Genomic DNA, 9,489 nt, shown 5'->3' with positions numbered 1-9,489 from the left:
AGTCATTTCATTGGTCATTTGCACAATTGTTCTTTTTTCAGAGGGAAACAGCAGGAGAATGGTGGACTGACCACAGCGGCTGTGCGGTTTTCAGAAAAAAAGACCTGCTTGTTAGTTTCAGGCCTGCCTGTTAATTCTTACGCCAATAGTTAAAAAAGAAAATTGTCCTGCACAACCCCTTTACCAATTTAATCCAATAGCCCAAATGGCAACAAATCTTATTATAACCAAACTAAAACTTTTAATTAATTTATAAAGTAAAGAAAAAAGTGTATACGTGCAGTGAATATAATTTTTCAAGGTGCACAATTAAAACCGCAATTTTCATTATTGGGAAGTTAGAAAATGGCTGCAGTCCACTATCTGTTTAGTCAGGGATTATTCAGAGCGCTTATACCTGATGAAGCCTGTTTGGGCGAAACTGTTGGGGAGGTTCTTATGAGTTTTTAAATTGCACTTCACTATGATGGTTAATTAACCGCTAGAAGTGGTAAAATAATTCTTGACTAAACAGATAGTGAACAGCAGCCATTTTCTGATATACAACGCTGGTTTCTGTGATGGTTACACTGATTGTTACACTATTGCTCTACATATGCATTTTTCTGCTGCATCATGATATAGACATCCATGACACATGATGCCCGGACTGGGTGTAGGTCTCCTGCCTCAAACTCAACAGCCTCAAATATGCCTATTTCAAACAAACTCATTTAAAAATAACCCAACCCCTGTCCTTTCATCGGAGAGTGTTAAAGTCCCCCTACTAGGGTCACAGTATGTGATAAACAAGAAAACGTTAGCTTTCATAGGCCCACTTATGTTTGTGGTTCATTAGATGTGGTGCAAACAGTTAGCTCTATTATTAAGCTCGTCTCTATCAGTCCCTTACACGAGGCGGGAAGTAATAGCCCGGCTCACTTGGATGCTACTCCAAAATAAATGTCCATTTCTCAGTCTCTGGCTCATGATGTCCAATGTTTAGTGCTTGACCTCGTAGATCGATCCTCTTCTGGTGACGATGTCCATGCTCGGTCTTCGAGTTCCTCTGACACCGATATTCGGATTTTGGATTCCTTTAGCGATTATATTCGATTTGTGGGTTCCTCTCGTGAGGGCATACAGTGTTCAGGTTTCTCCTGCGACGAAATTCATTCTTTTGGTTCCTCTGGTGATATTTGATCTTTGGATTCCTCTGGCAATGGTAACGGTCTTCCGGTTCTTTGGTAGTGGTATATGGGCTATGGGGTTCCTCTGGAATCCGTGCACTTCCAGATGATTGCCTTGCAGACGACATGGGTATGCTCTGCTGTGCAAACATCTGTTCCCCTAATGTTCTTGGCACAAACTCTGTCTTACCATCGTTGGCCCAGCCTTTGACATTTGGCAAGTGCACCATAGTGGTCACCTGACTAAGCATCTCCCTTTAACTCTTCCCTTGAGAAAACACACTCCTGACAGATTGGTTTCTGGTGCCCTTGGTCATCCAGCAGATGGCGATGTTGGAGCACTAATGCTGTGGGACACTGAATCTGAGTATCTTCTCCTATCTTCCACCTGCTTACATTGATATCAGGGTCTTGTTATGATGATTATGGGATAGCAGGGAATCGGCGCTCCTAAACTGTCCCCCAAGCTAGAGGGCCCTATGCTATCCGTAATCTCAGGGATAGTCCTGAAGGTGGAGAGACCTGAGTATCCTTCCTGGCCCTGTCCTGACAAGTCCTGATCTGAGTCCACCTCCCTCTAGGAAGGGTCAGGACAGGAGTTTGATGAAACCAACAGATAAAGACAGACAGTGGGAAACCAAAACTCTGTCACACCGCATACACAGACAAAGGTAAAGACTATAAGAGATTCAGGAGGAAAATCAAGAGCAGGAAGGAAGCTACTAAACAACAGGGGTAAACTCCACAACCGCACCAAGAAAAACACAACTTTCTCCAGAGAGTCTGGGATACCACACAGACCAACATAGGTATCATGGATGGAAGAATTCAACCAGCATCATTAGGAGGTAATCAGATGTGATAGGTCTCCCCACAACATGTGAACATAGAAGCAAGCGGACCAGCAGAGATTAACTCTTGATCAGCACACAGCAGGTTGATGCCCGAGTCTGCCTGTTTTGATCCCAGACACAAGAGAAACCACCAGGCGGAGTGTCAGAATCTGCAATTTGAGCAGACACTGCCATAACAGTCGGCAACATTTGTGCAAAGCCCTGTGAAACAGGTCTGAACTGAGACCATGCTTCATGGATGCTTGAATTAAGACTAAAGGGGGTGTTACACACAGTGATCTCGCTAGCGATATCGCTCGTGAAAGCACCTGCCCCCGTCGTTTGTGCGTCATGGGCAAATCGGTGCCCATGGCGCACAAAATCGTTTGGAGCCGTCACACGCACTTACCTGCCGAGCAACGTCGCTGTTGCTAGCGAACCGCCTCCTTTCTAAGGGGGCGGTTCGTGCGGCGTCACAGCAGCATCAGTAAGCGGCCACCCAATAGAAGCGGAGGGGCGGAGATGAGCTGCCGTAACATGCCGCCCACCTCCTTCATTCTGCATTGCCGGTGGCCGAAGGTAAGCTGTACTTCGTCGTTCCCGAGGTGTCACACGTAGCAATGTGTGCTGCCTCGGGAACGACGAACAACCTGTGTGCTCTACAATCAACGATTGTGTCGATAAGGTGAGTATTTTCCATCGTTAATGGTCGTTCCTTGCTGTCACACGCAACGATGTCGCTAACGATACCGGATGTGCGTCACGGAATCCGTGACCCCGGCGATATATCGTTAGATCCGTCGTTGCGTGTAACGGGGCCTTTACTGTTCACATGTCGGTTTCTCACATATGAATTCTAGCCATGTTTTTAACACATAGAACTTGTATCTATTATAATATAAGGCTTTGTATATTTTTTGGACCGAATAGTCTCACCCAAACATGGAGATGTGTCCAATTTTGATCCGAGTTGTGAATCAAACTGGGGAGTTCGGATACGAGAAAAACTGATGAAACTCTGATGGTGATATCTGACAGTGACCAAACCGGATCCAGCACACTGATGAGAACTGGTCACTTTTTTGTGTATTAGAAAAATCACTGATATCTAAATGAGACCGTACTGACATTGACGTGGGTATAATGAACCCCATTTTTTAATATATTGGTATTTCGTATTCGGCACCTGGTAAAAAGTGACCGGCATTAATGTAGATGTTTGCTCGAAAGCACTTTATAGTGAATCAGCGAGGGTCCACAAAAGGGAACCCTTATTAATTCGTGATTTACGTAATTTACCTGCTGCCATTAATAAACGAGCGTAACTAATAGCTTCCTCCGGTGTGTAGGAGACAGGTACGCCTTAAATTCTGTCTACTTCATGCAGTTTTACAATATGAGGCGAATGAATAATTGGGCTACACAGCCACAGTTACAGCAAACAGACAGAATTAATGTGGAGACTGATAATGATGATTATCTCCCCATGTTTCCATGCCGTATATTAATAATATTCTGGTTTTAGGCCAGCACTCGCCCATGGAGGGGGAACGTTTGATGAATGGTCTGGATTATTACTGAGTGTTCTATATTATCACAAAGGCACCCTATGTGTGTTATTCAATGAGGACAGAAATAAGTGCATTTGTCATTTACCTCTACCGCTCCCCAATAAAGACCCCCACCTCCACCCCCCCTCCCCCCCCCACACACACACACTACTCCCCCACCAGTATAGGCTGAAACTCTGGAGCTGCAGGGATGATTGACAGAAGCTGGAGAAGTAAAGCTGTAAGAGGCATGGAGTCCAATCAGGATGCTGTGGGTGGAGGACATGGGGACTGGTTGCCTAGGCTTGTTGGAGGAGGTGGAGCAGACACTGACAGGAGAAACAAGGGGGGGACTGGCTGTGCTAAAGAATAGAACAGCAAGAAGAGGAGCAGCACAGACACAATGCAGCAGCACAGCCCATCCTCTGCCTGCTAAAGGTAACCGACCCCGGAGACATGGGGTGACTCCTGTGTGTGCCCTTTATGGAGCCTGCTCCCATTGTGTCCTGCTCAGGATCAGTGACTGACAGGGGGCAGAGCCTCTAGTGTTACAGCTGCTCCTCCACTGCACATGCTGCTGTCTGTTACTGAACTGGGGGGCACAAGTTCAATATCAGGGAACCCCTGGCTGGAGGCTTTTCATCTGTATTGCCAACCACTTTGTGCCCATTACTCATGTGCCCTAGGATTGTGGAGGACTGGGAGCAAACTTATAAAGCTGACCAAAAAATGGGTCCTGTGAGCCTCACATGTGCCCGGCTCAGCTGTCGCTGCACTGGCTGTTTTCCTACAAGTATTACTGATTTGTTGTTATCACTGTTATGATTGTAATTGTTTATCTTTTGCAACAACACTTTTAAAGTTTTATAGGGTAATATCTATGGTTATACACATGCATCACTATTATTATTATTATTATTATTATTATTATTATTATTATGCTGCTTATGTCATGGCACTTTACATGTAAAAAGTGATATAAATAATGACACTAAAGTACAATAATCATGAACAATACAAGACACAGACTGGTTACAAGAGGAGAGGACACTGCCTGTGAGGGCTCAGCATCTGCAGTCTGTCTATCCCTCTATCTATCTATCTATCCCTCTATCTATCTATCTTTCCCTCTATCTATCTATCTATCTATCTATCCCTCTATCTATCTATCTATCTATCTATATATCCCTCTATCTATCTATCCCTCTATCTATCTATCCCTCTATCTGTCTATCTATCTCTCTATCTTTCTATCCCTCTATCTATCTATCTATCCCTCTATCTATCTATCCCTCTATCTATCTATCTATCTATCCCTCTATCTATCTATCTATCTATCTATCTATCTATCTATATATCCCTCTATCTATCTATCCCTCTATCTATCTATCTATCCCTCTATCTATCTATCTTTCCCTCTATCTATCTATCTATCTATCTATCCCTCTATCTATCTATCTATCTATCTATATATCCCTCTATCTATCTATCCCTCTATCTATCTATCCCTCTATCTGTCTATCTATCTCTCTATCTATCTATCCCTCTATCTATCTATCTATCCCTCTATCTATCTATCCCTCTATCTATCTATCTATCCCTCTATCTATCTATCTTTCCCTCTATCTATCTATCTATCTATCCCTCTATCTATCTATCTATCTATCTATATATCCCTCTATCTATCTATCCCTCTATCTATCTATCCCTCTATCTGTCTATCTATCTCTCTATCTATCTATCCCTCTATCTATCTATCTATCCCTCTATCTATCTATCCCTCTATCTATCTATCCCTCTATCTATCTATCCCTCTATCTATCTATCTATCCCTCTATCTATCTATCCCTCTATCTATCTATCCCTCTATCTATCTATCTATCTATCCATCCCTCTATCTATCCCTCTATCTATCCCTCTATCTATCTATCTATCTATCTATCTATCTATCTATCGATCCCTCTATCTATCTAACCCTCTATCTATCTATCCCTCTATCTATCTATCTATCCCTCTATCTATCTATCCATTTATCTATCCCTCTATCTATCCCTCTATCTATCCCTCTATCTATCCCTCTATCTTTCCCTCTATCTATCCCTCTATCTATCTGTCTATCTATATCTCTATCTATCTATCCCTCTATCTATCTATCCCTCTATCTATCTATCCCTCTATCTATCTATCCCTCTATCTATCTATCTATCTATCTATCCCTCTATCTATCTATCCCTCTATCTATCTATCTATCCCTCTATCTATCTATCCGTCTATCTATCTATCTATCTATCTATCCCTCTATCTATCTAATCCTCTATCTATCTATCTATCCCTCTATCTATCTATCTATCTATCTATCCCTCTATCTATCTATCCCTCTATCTATCTATCTATCTATCCCTTTATCTATCCCTCTATCTATCCCTCTATCTATCCCTCTATCTATCTATCTATCCCTCTATCTCTCCATCCCTCTATCTCTCCATCTATCTATGTATCATGTATCCCTCTATCTATCCATCTATCTATCCCTCTATCTATCCATCTATCTATCCATCTATCTATCCCTCTATCTATCTATCCATCTATCTATCTATCTATCTATTCATCTATCTACCTATCTATCTATCTATCCTTCTAGCTCTCCATCTGTCTATCTTTCTATCTCCATCTATCTCTCCATCTATCTATCTATCTATCTATCTATCTATCTATCTATCTATCTATCCCTCTATCTATCTCCATCTATCTTTCTTTCTATCTATCTGCAACACTTTAATATACAAACAACGATGGAGAATTATTCAAAAAGGGCACTCACCATCCATAATTCCTCTATTACTCACATTAAAAGTCTAGGCTAGGCAGGGGATCGGAGGCAGAGGGCAAATGGACTACAGCCATTTTGCGTGACTAGCACATCTTCCACATAGTTCTACCGGTCCACACCTTCCATGTGCTTCTACTGGTCCACACCTTCCACGCGCTTCTACTGGTCCACATCTTCTGCATGCTTCTACTGGTCCACACCTTCCACATTCTTCTACTGGTCCACACCTTCCACGTGCTTTTACTGGTCCACATCTTCCGCATGCTTCTACTGGTCCACGCACTTCTACTGGTCCACATCTTCCACATGCTTCTACTGGTCCACACCTTCTGCACACTTCTACTGGTCCACACCTTCTGCACACTTCTACTGGTCCACACCTTCTGCACACTTCTACTGGTCCACACCTTCTGCACACTTCTACTGGTCCACACCTTCCGCACGCTTCTGAACCACATCTTCCTGAAAGGTGTGGACCAGTAGATGCATGCTAGTCACGTGAAACGGCTGTAGTCCGTTCTCCCTGTGCCTCTGATCCTCTGCCTAGCCTGGACTTTTAATGTGAGTAATAAAGGAATCTTTTATGGATGGTGAGGTCCCTTTTTGAATAATTCTCTTCATCGTTGTTTGGATTCTACCACTTGTTTTCTAAAGTGAGCAGCACACATCCTTATTTCACCTCGGATATTTGTGTCCATATGATGTCAGTGCGGAGGTAGTGCTGGATTTTTTTCTTTCTTTGAGACTTTTATATGCAAAGATGCGTCTATAGCCTCCAAGGGTTTCTCTAAAACCTTGTGCATAAAAGGAAAAACTCCAAAAATAGGGGTCAGCACCCCAAAGTTCAATGATGAAAAAAAGCGGATTTTAATCAGCGCGTATGAATGGGCTGATTAAAATCCTTCATTTTTATTTATTTTTTTTAAATCAAACTTTGGAGTGCTGATCTCATTTTTTGGAACCTTTTATTTTGCTATCTACAGTACCTCAGTATTCATTCCCCATGAACGTTTCCACATGTTTTCAAGTTACAACCACAAAGTTATACGAATCTTATTGGGATGTATGAGATATATCAACACTAAGTAGCAGGTATTTGTGAAGTGCAAGGAAATGATAGAGGGTTTTCTAAATATTTTAAAAATAAGTGACAATTGTGACATGCATTTGTATTCATCCCCATTAGTCAATATTTTGTAGAACCACCTTTCGCTGCAATTACTGCTGCAAGTCTTTTGGGGGATGTCTCTACCGGCTTCACACATCTAGAGTTGATATTTTTGCCATTCTTCTTTGCAAAATAGCTCTAGCTCAGTGAGATTGTATGGAGACGTCTGTGAACAGCAATTTTTAAGTCTTGCCACAGATTCTGAATGGGATTTAGGTCTGGACTGTGACTGTGCCATTCACACACATGAATATGCTTTGAACTAAACCCTCCATTATAGCAACTGGCAGTATGTTTAGGGTCGTTGTCGTCCTGGAAGGTTAACTTACGCCCCAGTCTCAAGTCTTTTGCAGCCTCTAAGAGGTTTTCCTCCAGGATTGCCCTTTATTTAGCTCCATCCATCTTCCTATCAACTCTGACCAGCTTCCCTGCCCCTGCTGAAGAAAAGCCTCCCCACAGCAGGATGCTGCCACCACCATATTTGACACTAGGAATGGTGTTTTCAGGTGATGAGCAGTGTTAGTTTTCCACCATACAAAGCATTTTGCAAGTTCTAGTTTAGGGTACCGTCACACTTTAGCGAAGCTCCAGCAATCCCACCAGCGATCTGACCTGGTCAGGACCACTGGTGTGTCGCTACATGGTCGCTGGTGAGCTGTTGCCCGATATTTACCTTGGTTACCAGCGCACACCGCTTAGCGCTGGCTCCCTGCACTCGTAGCCAGAGTACACATCGGGTTAATAAGCAAACCGCTTTGCTTATTTACCCGATGTGTACTCTGGCTACATGTGCAGGGAGCTGGCACTGGCAGCCTGAGAGCGGTGGACGCTAGTAACCAAGGTAAATATCGGGTAACCAAGTAAAGCCCTTTTCTTGGTTACCCGATATTTAACTTGGTTACAGCTTACCACAGGCTGCCAGATGCCGGCTTTCTGCTCCCTGCACATTCAGATCGTTGCTCTCTCGCTGTCACACACAGCGATGTGTGCTTCACAGCGGGAGAGCAACGGCCAAAAAATGAACCAGAGCAGTGTGTAATGAGCAGCGATCTCACAGCAGGGGCCAGGTCGCTGCTCAGTGTCACACACAGCGAGATCGCTAATGAGGTCACTGCTGCATCACAAAAACCGTGCCTCAGCAGCGATCTCGCTATGTGAGAAGTACCCCTTAGTTTCATCTGACCAGAGCACCTTCTTAGACACACACGCTGTGTCCCTTAGATGTACTTGGGAGAGAAAAAAGAAAGTTTTCCTACCTTTTCCATTCTGACAGTCTGTGAAAATTAGTCATCCGAGTGTCGTCTGATTTTTTCCACAGACTGATAGACTAGCAGTGCCAATTTTGATCTGACCTTCAGATCAAAATAAATTGTCTCCCCAGACTGAGGGGTCCGTGAAAAATCACAGACATGTGATTAGCCCTAGCCCCATAGAATATCACAGGTACGAGCGCTGTCTGTGAAAAACCCAAATAGCACTCGTACACAAGAATCGTATGTCTGAGTGAGCCCTCGTATGGTCAGATAATACAGACTCCATGGAAGACATTTTCCCATAGTATAAATTATTTGGTTACTTACAAAAATTATTATTATATCTTATTATTATATCTTAAAATGGCTAATAAGGAGAGGGAATCTGTATAAACTGGTGCCTCATACAATGTAGGAATTATCAAAATGTAAATGAGACTTAAAGGGAACCTGTCACCAGATTTGGCGACTATAAGCTGCGGTCATCACCAGTGAGCTCTTATATACAGTATTCTGGAATGCTCTATATAAAAGCCCAGACCGCTCTATAGAACGTAAAAAACACTTTTATAATATTCACCTAGGCGGTGGTCCAGTCCGATGGGTGAGTATTATAAAAGTGATTTTTACGTTATACAGCGCGGCCTGGGCTCTGATATACAGTATTCTGGAATACTGTATATAAC

General features: G+C 42.9%; 1 protein-coding gene across 2 annotated transcripts in view; it reads left to right on the top strand.

The window, feature by feature from the left end:
• The first annotated feature begins 3,898 nt into the window (after positions 1-3,898).
• FRY (FRY microtubule binding protein) overlaps positions 3,899-9,489 on the top strand; it is a 645,836-nt gene continuing 640,245 nt past the window's right edge. The window contains exon 1 of one of the 2 annotated variants that reach the window (XM_075337351.1): positions 3,899-3,990. The gene's annotated coding sequence lies outside the window, so the exon portion shown is untranslated. The remainder of the gene's footprint in view (positions 3,991-9,489) is intronic. The other variant, XM_075337349.1, reaches the window with a different exon arrangement.

The sequence above is a fragment of the Anomaloglossus baeobatrachus genome, chromosome 2 (genome assembly GCF_048569485.1).
Source record: "Anomaloglossus baeobatrachus isolate aAnoBae1 chromosome 2, aAnoBae1.hap1, whole genome shotgun sequence".
In the NCBI taxonomy this organism is placed as follows: domain Eukaryota; kingdom Metazoa; phylum Chordata; class Amphibia; order Anura; family Aromobatidae; genus Anomaloglossus; species Anomaloglossus baeobatrachus.
This window is presented reverse-complemented; position numbering and strand designations above follow the sequence as displayed.